Source organism: Maylandia zebra, linkage group LG4, assembly GCF_041146795.1.
Source record: "Maylandia zebra isolate NMK-2024a linkage group LG4, Mzebra_GT3a, whole genome shotgun sequence".
Taxonomy (NCBI): Eukaryota; Metazoa; Chordata; class Actinopteri; order Cichliformes; family Cichlidae; genus Maylandia; species Maylandia zebra.
Genome location: NC_135170.1, coordinates 17,493,114 through 17,515,946, shown reverse-complemented (window position 1 = coordinate 17,515,946; position 22,833 = coordinate 17,493,114). Strand labels below are relative to the sequence as shown.

At 37.4% G+C, this 22,833-nt stretch overlaps 1 long non-coding RNA gene across 2 annotated transcripts; it reads right to left on the bottom strand.

The window, feature by feature from the left end:
• Positions 1-8,967: 8,967 nt before the first annotated feature.
• LOC143418352 (uncharacterized) lies at positions 8,968-10,926 on the bottom strand. 2 transcript variants are annotated; one of them, XR_013098316.1, is made up of 4 exons: positions 10,848-10,926; positions 9,967-10,017; positions 9,212-9,381; positions 9,016-9,047 (listed from the first exon to the last, which is right to left on the bottom strand). It is a non-coding gene; the product is annotated as an uncharacterized LOC143418352 (long non-coding RNA). The 2 variants fall into 2 exon arrangements; XR_013098315.1 differs by having other exon boundaries at positions 8,968-9,381.
• Positions 10,927-22,833: the final 11,907 nt, after the last annotated feature.

The following is a 22,833-nucleotide window of genomic DNA, read 5'->3' as shown; positions in this document are numbered from 1 at the left end:
TGATGGTTATGTTGTGAATAGCTCTTGGTTTGGGTTAAGATGCACGATTTTATTGGACTACCCTGCATGTTGAAAAAAGACAATGAAGGAGTTCCCATTGTGTTAAAATCTCATGTCAAGGGGAGAGATATGCAAAGTTCACAGTTTGGAAAATACAGACTCCTCTGGCCATGAGTGTGATAGATCGTACTGGGTCTGTTACCTTTGGTGACCTCTATATGTCCTCACACTTCCACTGGCATCACTATAAACAGCTACAAAATCGCTCACAGGGCATAAAGAGAGCAGCAAGGAGAGAATAAGTGTGTCCATCATTCATACAATTTTTTTTGTTTCTATGACTTTACTGAACATGTTAAATTACAGCTCCTTTCTGTGAATGTAAATTTCCCATTTTAACTTGGGCTGAGTTTTTGTACACAGTTTCTTCCTCTTGTGTCACTGTGGCTCTTGAGCACAATAATAAACAGCTGAATCCTCAGTTGTCAAACTGCTCATCTGCAGATACAGCTGCTTTCTGCTGTTGTCTCTGGAGATGGTGAAGCGGCCTCTGACTGACTGAGAGTAAGAGATATAGTTGCTATCATCACTGATTCTAGCAATCCACTCCAGTCCTTTTCCAGCAGCTTGTCTGATCCAAACTGCATAAATATTGCCACTGAACCCTGAGTATGTACAGGTCAGTCTGTGGGAGTCTCCTGGCCTTTTGACTACTGGTCCAGATTCAGTCAGTGTTTGACCCTCAGTACCTACAGACAATCACATTATTAGCTTCTGTATTTAAAACATGTCATTTTTCTTTGTATTAAATTATTTCTAATAGCACTGTCCTATCCTTACCAGCCCAGTTAATTGACAGGATGAGAACAACAGCCATGAACTCATGTCGATCCATGATCAAAGCCCTTTCTATGACAAACCTATAGTGGTGTATGTCCGTCATATAGTCTCTGTGTTATAGTCTACAAAAATATTCAAATATGGCAGATCAGTTTGCATCAGCTCCTCCTCCTCAAAGAGGAATACACTTTTCCATTTCTGCTTATTGATACTAAACTTATAAATAAACAGGTGCTGGTTTTATTCATTTCACCACTTGTACAGTGCATCTTTTTTTTCCCCAATACCTTTGTTTAACCAAAAAATGAGTGTTGAATCTTCAATGTATCACAGAAACATGTAAAAAATCTTCTAAATAAATACTAATAGCAAAGTGTATAAAAACTGTGATAAAATTTTGTTTCCTACACTAACAACTTTAACAGTCCATTCCAGTAGCCTGTCTGATCCAAGCATTATTATAATCACCACTGAACCCTGCGTATGAACAGGTCAGTCTGTGAAATCACTAGTACAGACTCAGTCAGTGTTTGACCCTCAGTACCTACAGACAAACAGTAATAATTAGTGTCTGTATTGTGCAGGTACAGATAAGTCCAGAAGTATTTGGAACCAAAAGTTAATCCAAATCCTTAAGGACTTAACTGCATCTGCACAATTTACAGTGCATACTATGGTGGAACAACGAGCAAATTATGTATGAAAAATTATTCCAATTAGTCTGAGCTTAATGAATTCTGTTAAATGTGTTGCAGATCCTTACACATTTATTGTTTCTTTCATAGTGTTGCTGAAGTTCAATAGCAATTAATTTCTCTGAATCAAATTTTGTAAAGAGTTTGTTCCTCTTGTGTCACTTTGGGTCACAGGCACAGTGATAAACAGCAGAATCAGAAGTTGTCAAGTTATTCATCTGCAGATACACCTGCTTTGGAATTTTTGATAATCACCCCATCATGTGATTATCATCTGTCTTCTCTGTTCTCTGTTTTGGACATAGAAGACAGATGGTTTGAAAGAGGAGTGAAAGAAGTGATATATGTGCACTGTGAACAACCATCTTTGATTGCAGACAGTTGATGGTTTACGACACCAACTGTCTGCCATCTATATAATCCAGTTTTGAGATTCCTTCCCAGACGCCTTAACACCCACTCCCATCCTGGGCCATTTGAACTCAGTAAATCACATGATAGGGTAGGGCAAGGTTTCACAATGGGTTCACCTGAAACCTTGGCTGATTCTGACCCACACCCGTTTTCACACCTTGGCTTGTGTGATTAGGTAGAAGATCAATAGGGGACCCACGACCCTCTTAGGGACACTCCCATAGGGCTTAAAATCTGTGACTCTCCACCAATCTTCAAGGCAATTTAAAGAAGTCCAGATGCTTTTCTTTCCAAGCTCCCTATAGACTACGTCTACCTGAATGACTGAGAACCTTCACAGACATAAAGGTTGTACACTCTCTCTCTCTCTGGGGGGGGGGTCAGGGATGAGCTGTTGAATGCTCTTTGTTCTGACTGTATTTTACTCCAGCAGGCAAACTCCTGTCAGAGTCATCTCTGGAGATGCTAGACTTAGAGTAAGAGAATGTACAGGTTCATTTTGTGTTATTTTCCAGACCTTTTTTTTTCTTTACCATTAATTCAGATTCTGTCAGAGACCATCAAAACATGTCAAGAGGATCAACTCACACTCAATTAAACTGTAATATTTGTAGATGACCATGGTGAATCTTTAAATGAATGTTACATTGAGTTGAAAGTGAAAAGAATGAGTCTCCGAGCTTAAAATTGAAAAATGAAACACAAAAAAAAAACATTTTCTATGCATTTCTAAATCATCAGGCATATTTTTAAACTCTCCATATTATGAGGATCAGCTTTTAGAATTCTGAATTAATTTGCATTAAGTGTGACCATGTTTCAGGGGGTTGGGAAGCTCATCTTGTAACCGGAAGGTTGCCAGTTCGATCCCCAGCTCTGTCTGTCTTGGTCATTGTGTCCTTGGGCACGTCACCTAACGCCTACTGGTGATGGCCAGAGGGGCCGATGGTGCGATGTGGCAGCCTCGCTTCTGTCAGTCTGCCCCAGGGCGGCAGTGGCTACAACTGTAGCTTTCCCAGCATTCCCCGGCCAGATATAATCTCTCCAGCATCTCCTGGGTCTGCCCTGGGGCCTCCTCCCAGTGGGACATGCCTGAAACACTTCACCCAGGAGGCACATAGGAGGCATCCTTGCCAAATGCCTGAACCACATCAACTGGTTCCTTTCAATGTGGAGGAGTAGCAGATCTACCCTCAGTCCCAGCCACCCTCAGCAGAAAGCTAATTTCTGCCACTTGTATTCGCGACCTCGGTCTTTTCAGTCATGTAAAGCTTCCCAACCTCATAGGTGATCATGTCAAGACCAGTAAATCGAGAGCTTTTCTTTTACGTTCAGCTCCCTCTTCACCATGATGCACTAGTACAGCATCTGCATCACTACAGCTACAGCATCAATTCGTCTGTCAATTTCCCGCTACCCTCACTCATGAAAAAGACCCAGAGAATAGAGAATAGTTAAACTCTTCCACTTGGTGCAGAGACTCAGGGTGAGGGATGAGCACAACAACCCACAACAATGGTCAGGCACAACAGCCTTCTGTTATTGCTCCAATAAATATTTTGTCACACAGTAAATATGACATTGTCCTAGTCACTGACTGAGATCTTTATTTGGTAAATTTTGCCATCAATAAACAAAACTTGACTGGTATCCTTTAAATCTGCCTGATCTGGATCCATCAATGAAATTATCTTTAAGTCTAAACATCTTGTGTTTTTAGACGTGAGCTTGTCGATGAATATGGGCATTTAAACAAGACAGACAAAGTAAGTTTCATCAGAAGAAGAGAAACAGAAATCTTTTTTTTAATATCAGATTTATTCTTCACAGAATAGTTTGTAGCCTGTCCAAAACTAACACCTTGACCAAGTCCATAATGACAAAGTAAAGATTGCCATAATTTACGAAAATTGTGAAGGTTTTTGTAAAGCTGCTGTACCACCTTTAGTCAATGTGAGTGTCGAGTGTAATAATAAACAGCAGAATCTTCAGTGTTCAGACTGTTCATCTGCAGATACAGCTGCTGCCTGCTGTTGTCTCTGGAGATGGCAAACCGGTCTTGAACTGACTGAGAGTAGAATTTACTGCTACCACTGCCACTATCAATAGTGGAAACCCACTCCAGCCCTTTTGTCTGATCCAGCCCATATAGTAGCTGCTAAATGTGAATCCAGAGGTTGTACATGTCAGTGTGTGGGATTCTCCTGACTTCATGCTCAGACTGCTGGATATTTTTGGTTCATAGTTTATTTAAAAATAGAATAGGAGGCACAGCATTCACCTTGCAGGCCCCTCTTCTGTGGAACAAACTTTGAACTTGGTTTCAGGAGACAGATACCCTCTCTGCTTTTAAGATTATGCTTAAAACTTTCCTTTTGACAAAGTTTATAGTTAAGGCTGGATCAGGTGACCCTGAATCCTCCCTAAGTTATGCTGCAACTGGCTTCCCATGATGCACTGAGTGTTTCTTCTTCAATTACCTCTTTACACTCTATGTGTTTAAACATCACTCTGCATTTAATAATTAGTTATTGTTAATCTCTGGCTCTCTTTCATAGTGTGCCTTTGTCATGCCTTCCTCCTTTGTAGATTCTTTACCTTACAATATAAAGTGCCTTGAGGTACCTGTTGTTATGATTTGGGACTATATAAATAAAATTGAACTGAATTTAATGGAACTGAAATACAGATTTTCCTTGGTCTTAGAGTATTATTAGCAAAGACAAATTTTTTTGCAACCATAAAAAGAAACATAGCATTTTGGGTTTTGTTTGTTTGTTTGTTTTTCCATTCCTTAAAAACACATTTCAAACAAGAAAGGTGATAATGTTCACAAAAACAAATGCAAATATTTATTAAACACCAATAATGCAAATTGATTTTATCTTTGAGTTTGTTCATAAGTTAAATTTAATTTCTGTCACCGAAAAGCAAATTTTGACTTAGTTTGTCGTGATGGGTTTTTGTACAGCATTTCTTTTTTGTTACTGTGCTTCTCTAACACAGTAATAAACAGCAGAATCTTCAGTCTTCAGACTGTTCATCTGCAGATACAGCTGCTGTCTGCTGTTGTCTCTGGAGATGGTAAACCGGCCTTGTACTGACTGAGAGTAGTGTTTGGTGCTACCACCACTATTGATATAAGCAACCCACTCCAGTCCTTTTCCAGGAGCCTGTCTGACCCAGTTCATTTCAAAGCTGCTGAATGAGAATCCAGAAGCTGTACATGTCAGTCTGTGGGAATCTCCAGGTCGTTTAACTGCTGGTTCAGATTCTGTTAAAGTTTGACCATCAACACCTGTCAAGGAAAACCAAAAAAATTGTGAAACATATCAAAAATGTTGAAAAAGGCTAAAGATATACTATATTAATAAAAGATCTGTTGGACTTATCACCTGCCCAGAAGACAGCTAGAAGCAGCAGTCCTGTCCTGCAGTCCATCATGTTAAACTGTGAGTCCACTGTTCCCAGCAGTCAGATAAGTACACTTAAGACCTCAAGTTTTACATTGACTCCTCCCATGTGAGAGAGAAAATCATTATGTACAGTGTGCAAGAAAAAGAAAATAAACTGATTCATTAAATTATGATTAAACTGTTTATTTAACTTGACTAATAATGATACAAATCTGTAAAATATGTAAAACATGGATTATATCAGTAATACCCTGAGAGAAGACAAAAAAGACAAGAAAATAAAAGTAATCAAAGAAGTACAACATACATTAATAACAATTAGCTTAAATCCACTGAAACGCATTTTCTAATTTCACAGACATGTCAAATGAGACAAAACAAAAACATACGAAAAAGATGAAAACTGCTTTTAAGACATCTAACAACTAAAATATGTCAACACGTTTTTTGTTTTTTTAATGAACAGAATGAAAATATATTAATTTATGCATTAGCCTGTGTTTTTATTATTAATTGTTGGTGGCTTAGTCTCATGTACTGCATATTTGTGTAGGTTTATTGATGTCTGGTAACACTGAGGGGCCGCATACACAGAAATAAACAGCTGTGTCTTCAGACTGCAATTTTACCACTGTGAATGTCATTGTACTATTTGAAGTATATGTGTGGTAGTTGCACTTTTTCTTCAAAGCCTTGTGAAAGTCTCATCCTCCATAATGAACCAAAATCTAGTTCATTCATTTTTCTTCATTCTTTCTGATCAGTCCATGAATAACCAGGCATGTTAAAGCCTGTCCAGGCTGTACAACCACTGATTCTGACTGGATGAGGTCAATACTGTGGAAAAAGATTTTTTTTCTCTACAATTCAGCTGATTATTCAGTTGTTTTTATAGTGTTTATTAGATTGAATGCACTTAAAAGCTTCTCCCAGGGTCCAAAACCTGTAAGCAAGAGAGAACATGATGAACTTGTGTGAATGGAAAATCAGCCAAGCAAATATATGTTCAAAAATACCAAATAAAAAATTGTTCATCTCACAGAACTTCTTTATATGATAATGATTTATGTTCATGTAATAGTTACAGATGTAAATTCAGATAATGGCTGAATATATAATATAGTTTTGGCTTCTTTCTTTTTTTTTTTTTTTTTTTGCCTTTAAGTGTCTTTCAAACAAAAAACTGAGGCAATAACATTCACCATACCAATAAAAGGGCTGAATTCAATGTACTGAATTATGATTGAATATTGGATATTTAATCCCCTTTCATGTTTTATACCACCACCTCTTATTGGTTTGGGTGGTAAAGTAATGGTTACGTTTCTATGGCTTGGGTAAATGTTTTACTGGATTACCTTGGATGACTTCCTATTCATATCCTCTGTAAATGAGAATTTCTGATTTTAACTTGACGTGCTGAGTTTTTTGAGTTTCTCATCTTGTATCACTGTGGTCCTCAGTCAGTTAGGAGTTAAAGACAATTTAGTATGATATCCAGGCTCTGGCTAACTTCACCAATGTCAGTAATCCCCCCATAAATGTGTCTGTTATTATACAAATGTTATATAAAATTATATAAATGTGTTGCAACAAATCAGTGGTGCATGCACTTTAATACACAACATAAGCTGTTATGTTATGTAACATAAAGAAAAAGCAAATTATAACATTTACACTTACAAATACATGAATACAATATTTAGGGTTCACCGTTCCTGGTAAGGCACATTTATTGTTCCTTTCAGTGTGTGTATGTTTAATAAATTGTAAATGTGAATTGCAGAAAATAAAATTTAGCTTTTTTATTTATTCATTTTTGTTTTTTTGAGTTTTTGTACAGCATTTCTTCCTCTTGTGTCACTGTGAGTCTCGAGCGCAATAATAAACAGCTGAATCCTCAGTTGTCAGGCTGTTCATCTGCAGATACACCTGCTTTCTGCTGTTGTCTCTGGAGATGGTAAATCTGCCTTGGACTGACTGAGAGTAGTAGATGTAGGTACTGCTATCACTGATAGCAGATATCCATTCCAGTCCTTTTCCAGCAGCCTGTCTGATCCAAGCGTTCCAGGGATCGCTACTGAACCCTGAGTACGTACAGGTCAGTCTGTGGGAGTCTCCAGGTCTTTTAATGACTGATTCAGACTCAGTCAGTGTTTGACCTTCAGTACCTACAAAAAAACCCCAGCTCAATAGATACAATGATGCAGACATTTCATGTGTTTTCATCAGTAACAGTAAATCTATAATCCTTACCAGCCCAGTTCACTAAAAGAATGAGAAAAGTGAACCAAATACAAGGTCTGATCATGATGAAAGCCATTTATCTCTGCTCAGTCTACAGTGGGTACATCAATGATTTACTCTCTGTTTTATGTAAAGATAAACTAGAACACAGTTTTGCATCAGCTCCTCCCTCAAATACAGAACCACACTGTAACTTGTAGTACTGATCATTTCATTGCATTATTATTTGAAATGTTTTACTTGTTAAGCAAATGTTTTCAGGTAAGACTCCCCAAGCTATTTATTTATTTGTTAGTATAGTATAATAGTAAAAATTATAGTAAATAGTAAAAATTATACTTGTTACTCCCTTCAATAGTACATCATGTTTAAGCATTTGTTTTTGGAAGCCAGGAAATCAGGAATTCAAAACTACAATATGCATGTGTGTCTTTTTGTTTAAAGTTTTCTAAATGCTGATCTACTGGCACCTTTAGGTTTTGTCAGATTTTTGTGAAGCATCAGTGTTTGTGTTTATGATAATGGTTCATTTTACTGTAAAGTATGAACAAAGTAAATAAAAATGAGTTCTGTTTAACAGAAGTATAAAACTTTATATTAGTCTGTTTCCAAACATCTGTCAAAGACACGGAGCTGCAGGAGATTTATGCAAATAGCTTTTTTTTTCCCAAGAGAATTTTTTCTAACATGTAAACATCTTAAGTATTCTGTTAAATATCTATAAAAAGGTTATTTAAGTTTTCACCAGTGCAACTTAACATCTGTTTCTTTTATCAAGCCTAATATTAGAAAAAATTGATTTTACTCCAGCAGGCAAATGCCTCCTTTTTTCTTGTTTGAAATGTAGCGCATAATTTAAACTTATGAGTGATTTCAGTTTTGTTTTGCGACATTTTAAGGATCAGCTTTAAGATTCATCTTAGGAAAAAAAATGTCACAGAGTTTCAGAATTCATTTATGGTCTTGGAGCGCCTCCTCTGGTGAACTGAAGAAACAGCTGTTCGAAACAGCTGCTCAGCCAATAAAGGGTATTTGTTCAGGTCTCCTAATGGTTTTATGATGCTGTGACTCTCTGGCACAATAATACACAGCATCGTCTTTAAGCTGCATATTCTGTCCATGCTTTCAGTGAGACTATGAGGCTGTGAGGATATGCTGATGTTGAAGGCCACTGGGTCAAAGCTTCTCTCTCTTGCAGCCAACAGTACATGTATATGAAGTCTTTGTATGTGCTTGGCAAGAAGTATATTTTGCATGTGGAGGGATGCATTATATAAATAAAAAAAACAAAAAAAAAAAAAACACAACAACAACACATACTTATTGTACATTTTTATGACAAATATACAATGCAAATTTAAACAATTAAAAATAAGACAACCAAAAACTTTATGTTCAAAGTTGTTTCATTGTTTCTTTATATGTGCTGTTGATCCTGTGAATGACAGAAAGAAAAGAGTTGGTTTGATGTGAGCTTTTCTACATTGTTTTTTTCCCCCTCTTCCCATAGCTATATTTTAGCTAGCCAGCAGCAGAGTTTGACCCTCAGAATGAGTCAGAGATATATGAGCAGAGAGTAAAAACATGTTGCCAGACTACCTCTAAAAGGGACCTCCTGGACAGTAGGTTGAAAGCCTAGTGCCGGGGGAACCAAGTAACGTCTATCCCTCCCACCCCCTGGCATACCTCCATGCTCCCATAATATAGCCTCACGACAAACATCCATCAAGGTGGCAGTAGGGTGGCTGCGGACATACGGTTTTAATTCTCTGCGTAAGAAAGCACATTTTTCAACAAATTGGTCTCTAAGCAACACATCTTTGTTCAGCAGAACATGAGGGGACTGTTTCACAACTCTATCCATGAGGCACATAAGAGCATGCGAAAACTCTTGCAATGTTTCTCCCTCCTGCTGTCGTCTTGAAAAGAACTCTTCCTGCAGAGAGACATATGACTTAGTACATCTATACAGTTCATGTAAAATAGTCAAAATCTTTTCGGGATTGTCTTTCTCCTCTGAAAGCCGATATTTAATCTCTACTCTGGGCTCGCCTTCTAGATGAAAAGGGCTTTGTCGGCTGGTGAAAGATGCCGTACCCTCAAACAGTCCTGCACCTCTTCCACCCATTCGGCAAGACCTATACCAGTCTTACCGTTGAACCATGGGCACTGGGAGCTGAAACAGCACAATGCCCATTGGTGGATGAACCTGTAGCAGCAACACTGGTGCCAGGTAGCTCCGATCCTCGCTCTTGCCGCATCCACCGATTTTCTGCTTGCCCCTGAGCTACCAAGTCTCGTAGCTGTGCGAGCTCTTCCTCCATAATAAACCAGAGTATTTAAATATCACTTACTAAAAAACCAGAAGTCCGTCCCGCCGCTGCTGCTGCTGTCTTGCCGCTGCACTACAATAACCAGACAAACCGAACAGATTTAACCCCCCAAAAACAAAACAAAACAAAAACATGCAACAGATCTCTGCCTGAAAATATCCTGGCGACACAACGCCAGATTGTGGTGTCGCGATAGAGGAATAACCGGGGACGGTAACTAAGATGTTGACAACGCCACCTGGGGGAGGGCGTTACACCTCAGGAAAAACTTCTCTAGCCAATGTAAGTGTTGCATTGACTACCAAAGCCCACAGACTCGTTATTAACGGCAGAGGTGAGACAGATGAATTTTACAAATTAAAGTTTAAGAACTACTACTAAAAACAGAATTATAAAATCAAAAAGGCACCTAAGGTAGAAGGGTTGAGACAGCAAAATAGATAATTAAAAAACTATTAACAAAACGACCAGACTCCCTACCACAATGCTACCTTAAAAACAATCACAACATGTTAAAAGAATAACTAAACAAAATAGTGGAGACCGGCCACTTGAGGAGGCAACCTACTGGAGGACTGCCCAAGGATGCCACCAATTACTCACCCGTGTGAATTTACTGCAGACCTCACTCACACTAAACTCTAAATGGTGCAATCTACCTATGCCCGGTGTGTACACTCGCATGCATTGGGGAGGGGATTCCACCTCACGTGCCTAGCCCCTCGACAAGCGGCCGCACCTCCACTAAAGCAATAAAAGAAAGCATAAAACGTTAAACAAATTAGTAAAAGATCTACATAAAACAAATACACCCCAAACTACTATTCGTTAAAAAAGCATTGCATAACAAACAAGACAGCAGCAGTATAGTGCAAACCACTCTCTAAAGGGCAATACTAAACTGAGTAGCTTTCCTGGAGAGATCTGCAGCGCTTAGCTGCCTAATGCTCTCAGCCACCTTGGATGAACAAGACTGCCAAATGCCTCCTTCTGGTAGTGAAGCGCAGCTGTTTCTTATAAGCCTGCTAATTGTCAACTGGGAAGGTGTGGATGTTAGTGGTGCATTTGTGGACATCATGTAAAATCCTACCCCAGAATCTACTTCACTACAATCGTAAACAAGTTTCAATTTCAACTGTGAAGAGAAGTCTTCGAGCTGCAGGTTTGACAGGACATGTTGAAGCAAAAAAGCAGTTGCTAAGCCATCATAATAAGACAAAGAGGCTTACCTGGGCCATTAAACATCACCATTGGACTACTGAAGATTGGAAGAATGTATTATGGAGTGATTAATGAAAATTTAAAATCTTTGGATCATCAGGCAAGCTCTTTGTACGCCTTTGAAAAGACAGGATGGTTCCACAGTGGAATCAGCTGTCAAACATAGAGAAGGAGGTGTGGATGGTCAGAGGCAGTTTTGCTGGATCCAGGTGACTTGTACACAGTGAGATGCAACCTGAACCATAATGGCTACCACGGCATTCTGAAGCACCATGCAATACCCTCTGGTATACGCCTAGTTGGTCAGGGGTTCATCTAACAGCAAGATAATGACCCACAGGTTTTGGGGATGATCACACAGGAATTAACGATATTAAAGAAGTGGTTTGATATAAATAAATTATCATTGGATCTAGATAAAACCAAATTTATGTTGTTTGGAAACCAAAAGAAAAACATAGAAGTAGAAATATGTGTTGACAATGTATATTTAGAAAGAGTAAATGAAATAAAATTTCTTGGGGTGATCATCGACCACAAGCTCTGTTGGAAGCCACACATTACTTATGTTCGGGGGAAATTGGCACGGGGCATTGCCGTCCTGGGGAAAGCAAAGCATATGTTGGATCAGAAAGCACTGCACATTTTATACTGTGCTTTACTACTGCCATATATGAGCTACTGTGTAGAGGTCTGGGGAAACACATACAAAAGTAACACACAAACAATAACTATAATACAGAAAAGGGCCATTAGATTAATAAATAATGTAGGGTACAGGGACCATACAAATGCACTCTTTGTCAAAATGCAAGCTATTAAATTCCAAGACTTGGTGAAGCTTAAAACAGCGCAAATAATGTATAAAGTAAGAAATAAATTGCTTCCCAAAGAAATCTGTAAATTGTTCATAGAAAGAGAAGGTGGGTATAACTTAAGAGGGAAATGGAATTTAAAAATACAAAGTGCTAGAACAACTTTAAGAACTATGTCAATCTCAATTGCAGGAGTTAAATTATGGAACAGTCTAACAGAAGAAATAAAAGACAGTCAAAACATAAAACAGTTTAAAGTAAAATATAAAAACCTAATTTTAAATAAGTATAAGAATGAAGAAAACGGGGTTAACCCAGGACGGTAATGTTGCTGGTAATGGTGTTGCGGTTCTTTTTTGTTTTTTTGTTTTTTTGTTTTGTTTTGGTTTGTTGTTTTTCCATAACTTGTGTATCTGCAAATATACACATTCTGTATTTTTCATATGAAAGAAACTATACTGTGGTGGGGCTTGCTAATTTCTTGTTTTTGATTTATGTATGTTATGTTTTGTTTTACTTCATATGTTTCATATGTTGTTTGTTTAATTTAAGACAAAAAAAAAATTAAATGAATGAGAGGTAAAACTTGAGGGGGTAGGGACAAATAAGTAAATACTTCAGCCTACTCCTTTTCAAACAAATAATGGAATGATATTTTGTAATGATTGTGAAGGCACATGTTTGAAATGTTTGAAATAAAAATGAACTGAACTGAACTGAACCCAAAACATAAGTCCAACCTATGGCAGAACTACCTCAGGAAAAAAGACCAAACTAGTAAGCTTGAAAACATGGAGAGGCCAACACAGTCTCCAGACTTAAATCCCATTAAGGTTTGGTATGAACTGGACAGAAGATTGAAAGAAAAGCTACAAGTGCCAAACATTTATGGGAACTTCTGCAACAGATATGGGAAGAACTTCCTGAAGAATATTTGATTTCTATTGTAGAAAGAATGCTACAGGTATGTTTAGCTGTTATATCTGCCAAAAGTGGCTACGTTGATGATTTAAAAGTTTAGAATACATTTTGGCCAATTAATTGATCCCATGACTTTATTTATTTATTCATTTATTTGCTTATGAAATAAATAATAAATAAATAAATTGCTTATTTGTACTATGCTTTCATTTCAGAGTGCAATAAGACATTAAACTGCATAATTTTCATTAACAAACTGGAAACATTGAGGTGTGCTAAAAGTTTTGACTGGATGTCAACTCTTACAGGAGACTAGAAATGTTTGTGTTTGCAAAAAGAAATGTTCTTTTCTTACCAACCCAGTAAACTGAGAATATAAGAAAATAAAACATAAAATGAGGACAGGTCATTTAAGAGTCATGTCTCTCTGCCTGGTCTATAGTTGTGTAAAGCATTCATGTAGTTCTTGTGTTATATTTGGCAACACACGTAAATATCATCCACCATTTTGCTGTGATACATTGTACAATAGCCAGTCCTTTCTTCCTGATATAGCTGACCATAGTAAGGCTGCCAGTAAATTTAAACTCTATGCTGTAAACCTCAGAAGCCTTGATCAGAGCAAGAATGTCTGCCTTGACCTATTGTAGACTCCGAGTTATAGTGTCTCCAGGACACACTGGGCAAGAGGAGAAAAAGTTATCGGTGATAATGTTTTGTCTTGTCATTCTGAGTCTACTACACAACTGTTGGATAGTGGTTTCCCACAAATTCTTCTAAACTAATTCCCCTGTTTATCTCCCTGTGTAAAATATTCCAAAAATGACTTAGTGGATGTGGGCATCACAATGTTCAGGCCATACGCATGTACTGTTCTTAAAGGGTGATACTCTATGTGACCCACAAAATATGTATTCCTGACAGTAACAGTTACTAAGAATCAAAATATTCCATGAAATTCCATGTGGGCTCTGAAGGAACAAATTACTGTATCATTAGACCGTGAATTTTTTTTTCAATAATAATAATAATAATAATAATAATAATAATAATAATAATAATAATAAAATATTATGGCTGTCAACGTTAATGTGTCCATCACAAATGACCCAAAATTCCTGAAATGTCTCTGTAAACACATTTCGGGCAGTTTGTCCAAAGTTTGTCCTTTCTGTGCTCCAGATGGGTTGATTGCGTAAAAATTTTTAATTTAATAATAACAATTAATTTAATTTTAATCGCATTAATCGTGATTATCATGTTAATTTTGAGAGCCCCAAAAATATTAAAAGATAATTTTTAAAAAGTTGAAAGGATAGGGTCTTTACTTTGTGTCTCTTGAGGACAATAATAAACAGCAGAGTCCTCTGATGTCAAGCTGCTCATCTGCAGATACAGCTGTTGTTTCCTTTGGTCATGGTAAACTGATGCTGAACTGCCGTGAGCTTAATTTCTTGCTACAACTACCTCGATCAAGAATTGTGATCCACTAAGGAATTCCCCCATTTATTAATTTTTTTGAATAAAGACACTTCAATTTGTTCAGCTTTGCTGATGTTTTGTGTTACTGTGGTATCGGGCACAGTAATACACAGCAGAGTCTTCAGGCTGCATGTTCTGTTGGTTTAAAGTCACTGTGTTGCTTGAAGTGTCCAAGTCAATGCTGAACTTGCTCTTTAGTGAATCTTTATAGCGAGAGTCCCCAGTGTATTTCATCACAATCCACTCCAGTCCTTTCCCTGCAGGCTGTCTGATCCAAGCTGTCCAGTAGCCAAGAGAATAAGAGACCTGACAGGTGATGGTCAGATGCTGGCCTGGCTGCACAATCACAGAGGCTGGCTGTGTCAGCTGTGCACACTTCACACCTGTGGAGAAAACATTGCAGACTGTAACAATAGTCTTTCTGTTCATAGTGATCATAGTGCTTCTGTTCAGTGAGACTCACAGGATCCAGCAGCAGCAGAGCTACAGAGAACATGTTGGTACTAAAGATGCTCTGATGGGAGTTTCTCATCTTCTTCTGTGACTGACAGCATGATATCAGACTTTATATCAGCCTGTGAGAAAGTTTGATTTGCATACAAATGGATGCTGACAGATTATAAGAGAAAACAGATCACACTGTGGCATTTAGTATAAGTAGTAAGAAACAATTTTAGTACAATTAAAAGGAAATATTATTTAAAAACAAATATAGTGTTGGATTTATTTTTCTTAAAAACAAAAGTCCTTCAACTCTCAATTCAGACACAGAAGATAACAATATTTACATGTAAAAATCCACCAAAAAAATGAACTATACAACACAAAGGCTTCACAAAACCAACTTTATTGCATTTCTGAGTGTGAGGATTGAGTTAAATGTATTTTCTGTAATTTTGGGGAAAAAAACCTGAAATCAGTGTCTGACATAGTTTGATGGGTTTTTGTACTGAGTTTCTTCCTCTTGTGTCACTGTGGCTCTCGAGCACAATAATAAACAGCTGAATCCTCAGTTGTTAAACTGTTCATCTGCAGATACACCTGCTTTCTGCTGTTGTCTCTGGAGATGGTAAACCGGCCTCTGAATGACTGAGAGTTGAAGGTGATACTATCACCGTAGATCAAAGCAATCCATTCCAGACGTTTTCCAGCAGCCTGTCTGACCCAAGCTGCAGCAATATCACCGCCAAGTCCTGAGTATGTACAGGTCAGTCTGTGGGAGTCTCCAGGCCTTTTGACCACTGATTCAGACTCAGTCAGTGTTTGACCTTCAGTATCTAAAAGTGTTAAGAGTTCATTAGTGTAATAAAATTTTCCTCACATAGTTTTATTTTTCCAATTAATTTGTTTGTCCTTACCAGCCAAGAAATAAAACAGAAAAAGAAAAAATATTAAATAAAAAGGTCTGATCATTGTAACAGTTGTTGTTGTTGTTGTTCAGTCTGCAGAGTGTATGTTGAGTCTTTGTGTTTTGTGCTGCTGTATATATGAAGTGACATTAGCAGTTTTGCATTGTCTCCTCCTCTTTTTGGTGGTTTTGTGCTATAACGTTTTAACTCATGGGGCATAATTTAAACTGACGATATCATGAACACAAAAGACACTAAAAGTCACATAATATGATGTCATAAAAACAATCTACAATTCATTCATGGTCTTAGAGCTCTCCCTCTGGTGATTTCATGGTATAACTGTTCAAGCACATTTTACGTGTGTTTTTGTTTAGGTCATGCTGAACACAGTTCTAATACAAGTAACCATGTGTAGTCTCCATGCTGTCAGTGTTTGTGCTCAATGAGACTCACAGCATCCAGCAGCAGAGCTACAGTTTTCTACAGGGAGCTTCTCTCCTTCTGTTGCAACCAAGTATATTAAATAAAGTCTTTATGTTAGTCTGGAAGGAAGTTTATTTTGCATACAGACGGATGTATAAAATAGAAAAAAGAAACTTTTAAAAGACTAACAGTTTTCAGAGGATTTTTTTTATGACTTCTTTAAAACTTTTAACACAATCATACAAAATGAATTAAAAAATTTCCACTTAAAAATAGGAAAACAGAATTAATCTTCAAAGTTCTTGATGAAGCTGTTTGATCTTTGTTGTTGTTGTTGTTTTTAATGTGCTGGACATGCTTTGAATGGAAGAAAGCAAATTCTGACTTGGATGAGTTTTTGTACAGCGTTGCTTCTTCTTGTGTCACTGTGACTCTCGGGCACAATAATAAACAGCAGAATCCTCAGTCGTCAGACTGTTCATCTGCAGATACACCTGCTTTCTGCTGTTGTCTCTGGAGATGGTAAAGCGGCCTCTGACTGACTGAGAGTAGTAGATGCTGCTACTGCCACTGTTGACATAAGCAATCCACTCCAGTCCTTTTCCAGCAGCCTGTCTGATCCAAGCAGTAGCATAATCACTACTGAACCCTGAGTATGTACAGGTCAGTCTGTGGGAGTCTCCGGGCCTTTTAACCACTGGTTCAGACTCAGTCAGCGTTTGACCCTCAGTACCTACAGAAATGTTAACTTTTTAGTTCAATCACTTTTTGTTTTGTCAGTTTAAATGTTCAACAAAATGTGTCCTTACCAGCCAAGAAACAACACAGTATGTGTAAAATAACTAAATAAACAGATGTGATCATTGTTAAAGTCGTGAAAGTTGTTGTCCAGTCAAAAGCTTGTCTATTAGATTGAGTCACCACACTTACTCTTCAACATATATAAATGAACTGAAAGAATGGGATTTGCATTGACTCCTCCTCCTCACTGACAAATACCAGTTTTCTCAAAGTAAAAACGTGAAAAAACAGAAAAGTACATTTTTCTTGTTTTTGATTATAGTTTATTTTTACTTTATAATACATACATTTTCAAATATTAAAACTTGCATTACATCAAAAGACTTATTTCATACCAAAGGTCTTTTTTTAAGATCTCAAACTCAGAAGTATTCAAAGAAAGTTGCCCAAGTTTTTGTGTGACTACTAATGGCAGGATTTAAGCATTTAGCAGCCAAGCCACTCCTTTACATAGAAAGCAGTATGTGCTGTGTTGTATATGACCCAAAATTGATGTTCCACTGGCAACATGCTGATGGTATTTGTGTGCATTATATGGATCCAGTCCCTGTAATTCATTATTTCTACTGCAGCACTTGTGTGTAATATGGGGACTTAGCTGTAAACCATTTATGTGCAGCAGTAGCTACTGGAAATCTTGGTTTCAAGGGCACAACAGTGCCATAAAGAGCCCTTAAAGTTCCTTTTAACAAACTGGTGAAGCCAAAAAGAAATAAAATCATTTCTGGACATGAAAAACACAACTTCAAGCCAGTCAAACTAACTGATAGTTGCTTAAATAACTAATAAAATAACATGTTTCCTTACTAATTAAAAGGTCATAATACCTTTTTTCACAACTTATTTCAATACCTAAATTTGCTCTGGAAAGTGTAATGGGGAAAAATCTAGTTAACCCTCACATTTACATTTAGGTGTTTATAACTTCACTGTAGGATTTTTGTATAACCTTTATTTGCTTACATGAAGTATGTGTCAGTATGACCTGCTGAAAAACAGCTTAGCAAAGCCTAAGGATGTTTCACGCTCAGAATGATGAACTCTCAGGAAGGCCAGCATCTGGGATATGATAGTGGGAGTCTTCCCTGTCCAGCAGCAGCCTGGGTGAGACATACAGAGAGTTTGTGCGATGTTATAAAAGGGACACTGCGATGCCCCAAGGTTAGCACTCTTATGACTGTATAACCGTGATGTTTTGATGTGTGTGTTTGCTCTGCTGCATGCAGTAATAAAATAGCTTGACCACAGCTGAGCTGGTTGCAGACTTTATTAACACAAAAATCCATGACAAAAGCAACTAGTTAAGTTCAGTTACTGAATATCATATATTTAAGTCCATTTGCGATATTTTCATTTTTTCATTGTCCTGTAAATAAATAAACAAAATCTTAAAGTACATTAGCTAAGTAAGATCATTTGGATTTCAGATGCAAAAGTTTGAAATATATATGAAGTGAAAGCTCTCTGTGGCTGGTGCATGATGGTCAATTACTTTCGCCTCCAAGAAATCCCACACTGAGAAGTTAGATGGACGTTTTCTGTTACATCCGAGTGTTTTGGTCCAGAGTTAAAACTGAAAGAAGCAGGAGAACTGTGAACCTTTGTTGCAACAGTGACACCTGGGCACACAGGAAACTACAGGTTTGATGACTATCACAGTAAGAGACGTCATAGTTTCAACACAAAAAGAAACTTTGCATTCATGACTACAGAATTTGCAATAAAAAAATTAATATATTTAAAAAAAACATATGAATTTTATTTTGTATCATATTTGCTACATCCAGCGTTGTTTTGTGCAGTTTTTTGCTTTAAAATGTGAAATTTATTTAGATTTTTATTTGGGGGAGGAAACGCACTGATGATGTAGATGTCTCAAAAACACAAAAACACAAAAACTGTATGAATCGAATATGATACACTGGGCATTAAGGGGTTAAGAATTTGAGTGTTAAAACAGAAATGTATCAAAACTTAAACAAATCCAACTGAGTTGCTATCCTATTGGAAACATGTGGACCTATGAGCCTCCTCTGAGGTGAGTGTGAGTAAGGAACAACCATCGGGCTCACCAGCAGCAGGACTGGAGCAGGGTATTAGTACACACACACTGTATCACCCAAGTGCTGTAAGGATTTGTAAAGAAAACCTAACAGCACTACAGACACACTGCTTGACAGTCCCAGTATAAAATATCATTAAGATTAATCATTCACTTTCTCCTAAAAGGGAGAAGGAAAAGAATCACTGGATGTGATCAAACAAAGTCCTGTAATTAAACTCGCACAGTATGACTGAGTTTGATTTTTTTTTTCATAAAAACAACACTTTTGATTTCAGAAAATATGTAGCATGGATCTTTAACATTATTGATATTTATGTGGCTACGTATTCTTAACCACCAGCCCAGCAGATAGTTAACAGCAGCAGTCCTGTCCTGTAGTCCATACTGTTAAACTGCATGTCCTTAACTCGCTGTCAACTTTACTGAAGTCAGATAAGTAGAAGAGAAATAAATCAGGCTTTTGCATCAATTCCACAGGAAACAGAAATGAATTATTCTAATATGCTATAAAATGTTCAAGTAAATATTAGTTTAAACCCTTATAAACTGTACATACCGTTCAAACTTTGACCAAGGTCCCATAATAAGTTTCTGTTATTACAAAATGTCTACCTGATTTTGATCTACATATCTGTTAAAACGGTGTAAATAGTCTGACCTCTGACATTAATAAATAATGATTAATCATTATAAATCCCAAAAAGTTGATTCTGTTCATCTGGACATTGCGTTTTCAGTGGACCATGGATGACAAACATTTCGTCACTCATCCATGGTCTTTGGTCAGTGGTTGTTGGTCAAAGTGAATGACTATTTCCATATAAATGATGAAGAAACTGATCTCAGAGCTCATTGTTTATCAGTGGTGCTAGTTTGAGTCATTGTGCAAATGTACTGTTTATAAGGTTGGGAAAACCTGCAGTCAGCTGAGACTGAAGATGTCACTGATGAGTTTCTCCCACTGAAAATGTTACGTCCAGATGAACAGAAACAACTTTTGGGGATTTCCTAACCTGGATGATTGAACATTTATCAAGAAATCATTAATAAATGTTTCAGTGAACAGGGAGAATTTATTTAGGTTTAACAACACTTGTTTAGAATAAATATAACAGTCAGTGAGGAAGTTTGCTGACAAATTTCAAATTCAAATTTTTAAACTGGCAGTTCTAAAAATGTTTTGGTGTATGCAAAAGAAAATTATAATTCCCAACATTAGTTCCGATTATATTATTATTATTATGTTATAAAATAACATAGATCAAATGAGCACACACAAGATACAATATTTAATGATATGAGGTCCTGATAATCCCGTATTATTTCTTTCTTTCGGTGCGCTGATCTTTAATAATTTTTCAAAGTGAACTGCAGAAAGCAAACTGAGCATTGTTTTGTTTTTCTAACTTGGTTTGATGTGCTGAGTTTTTGTACAGCGTTTCTTCCTCTTGTGTCACTGTGACTCTCGAGCACAATAATAAACAGCTGAATCTTCAATCGTCAAGCTGTTCATCTGCAGATACACCTGCTTTCTGCTGTTGTCTCTGGAGATGGTAAACCGGCCTCTGAATGACTGAGAGTAGTGGCTGTCACTACCATCATAGTAGATCCAAGCAATCCACTCCTGTCCTTTTCCAGCAGCCTGTCTGATCCAAGCAGCATGAATATCACCACCAAACCCTGAGTATGTACAGGTCAGTCTGTGGGAGTCTCCAGGCCTTTTAACCACTGATTCAGACTCAGTCAGTGTTTGGCTCTCAGTACCTGCAGTCAAACAAGAATAACTAGTGACTGTTTTCCAAGCTTATCATTTCACTTTCACAACAATGTTAGTAAAACGACTGCACTTTCCTTACCAGCCCAGTAAATTGAAAGGATCAGAAAAACAACCATGAATTCAGGATGATTCATTGTCAAGGCCATTTGTCTCTGCTCTGTGTACAGTGGTGGTTAATCATGTATTCCCTGTCTTATATTCTGCATCATGTCTTCAAACATGGTAGAGATCATAGTTTGCATCAGCTCCTCCTCCTCAAAGACAAACACACATCCTCTCCTTCAAGTCAACACTCCACATTTTGAATTATTCAGGCCAACCTTCTGAATGCAGAAACTATACTTTTTCCTCAGGTCAACCATTCATAAAATTTTTAATAAGTTGACTTAACAAGGAAATAAAAACCTTAAGATCAAGGATCTCTTCTGAGAGATTGTTTTTCAGTGTTTGTCTGATATCAGACAAACACAGAATACTGTACCCAGTTATACCAGTTATTTTTTAATTTATTTTTATGTGGCTACATCTCTTTAAACATTTTTTTTAAAATATGAAATAAAACTACATGATCTTATTTTCATTTGTTTTTTTTATTTATAATTTATAATTTTGACTAAACATTAAGCTACGTACACAAAGCTGTGTTTGTATACGCACACTCAGACATGACTCAGGAGATGAACCCGCGGATTACTAAATCCACAACTGACTCCGACTGTTCCCCCCCCCCCCCCCCCCCCCCACTAATTTCTTTTAAACTAGTACTGTATTAATATTCCTTACAGATGCAGATTTCCTTTGTTTGACCCAAAATCATAGATCTAAAATCCATCTGAACAGATAACATTCTCAGTACTCTTTAAGTTTTGTTCACCCAATTATTTTATTCAAGTGTTTGTTACTCATCATTTAAACCCACCATATTTACAGTTTTTTCTGATTGCTTAAGCACATTTTTTGTAACTATTGGCTAATTTTGCAAAACTCTTCACACAAATAAGAAAACCTGTCACCCAATCATCAAAACATTGTAGTTCTCTTGCAAAAGCAAACACAGCTAGATTAACTCTTCACACCTTCGTAAAAATGGTGTTTCCGTATCAAACAGTACACACAAGCCATCATCTACTAAGCACACAATGCGCCAACTGCACACCGATGGTATGAATACAAAACACATCTGGCGTTTGCCTTCCCTGTGCACAAGGTAGGCTATGTCAGTTTGAGCTCATACTTCTGTCATAGATCCATAAGCATAGAGGGATCCAAACTTCAAGTACTGGTGTTTAGTCAAACACATCAAAACAAACACAAGTGTTTATTTCCAAGTATAGGATTATTTGCAATCGCCATAATGACTATATGGGTTATGTGGTCTGCAGTGAACATGCTTCCTCTGCCCCCTCCTCGTCTTCCTCTTGCTCCTCCTTGTCCTTGTCGTCCTCTTCATCCTACTTCTTCACCTCCACGTCCTCTTCCTCGGCCTCCTCTACTTCTCACTCTTTCTGCTCCCACCATTGTACTCCGCACACACAGCTTACCTGTATTATAGTGCTTAGGCTGATTGCAAAGTGAACGAATTATCTAAGAAAGTTTTCACATGTGAAAGTGTGCCAGACAGTTGGCAAATTAGTGTTAATGATAGCCATACATGTGTATACTTTTGCTAGGAGTGTGTTGGAAATTTGGAAATTGAGTGTTGTGCAGTGAATTGTGCCTACAGTTTTGCAAAGTGTGTGTTACAAAATTGCAAACTGAGTGCAAAGCAGTTTTTGTGCTTTTAGTTTTGCAAACTCAGTGAGTGGTTTTGCTATAAGTCTGACTAGTTTTAGAAATTGTGCTACAGGATTCACAGTTAGTGTTTAGGCATTCGGTAAAAACTGTAAACAGTTATGAGACTACAACAAGAGTAAGTTTCTTAGAAAAACATCTTAAATTCATTCATGGTCTTAGAGCTCCTCCTCTGGTGGCTTCATGCTACAGTTGTTCAGGCCCTGAGAGGTTTTTGTTCAGGGGTCTTAACAGTTTGTG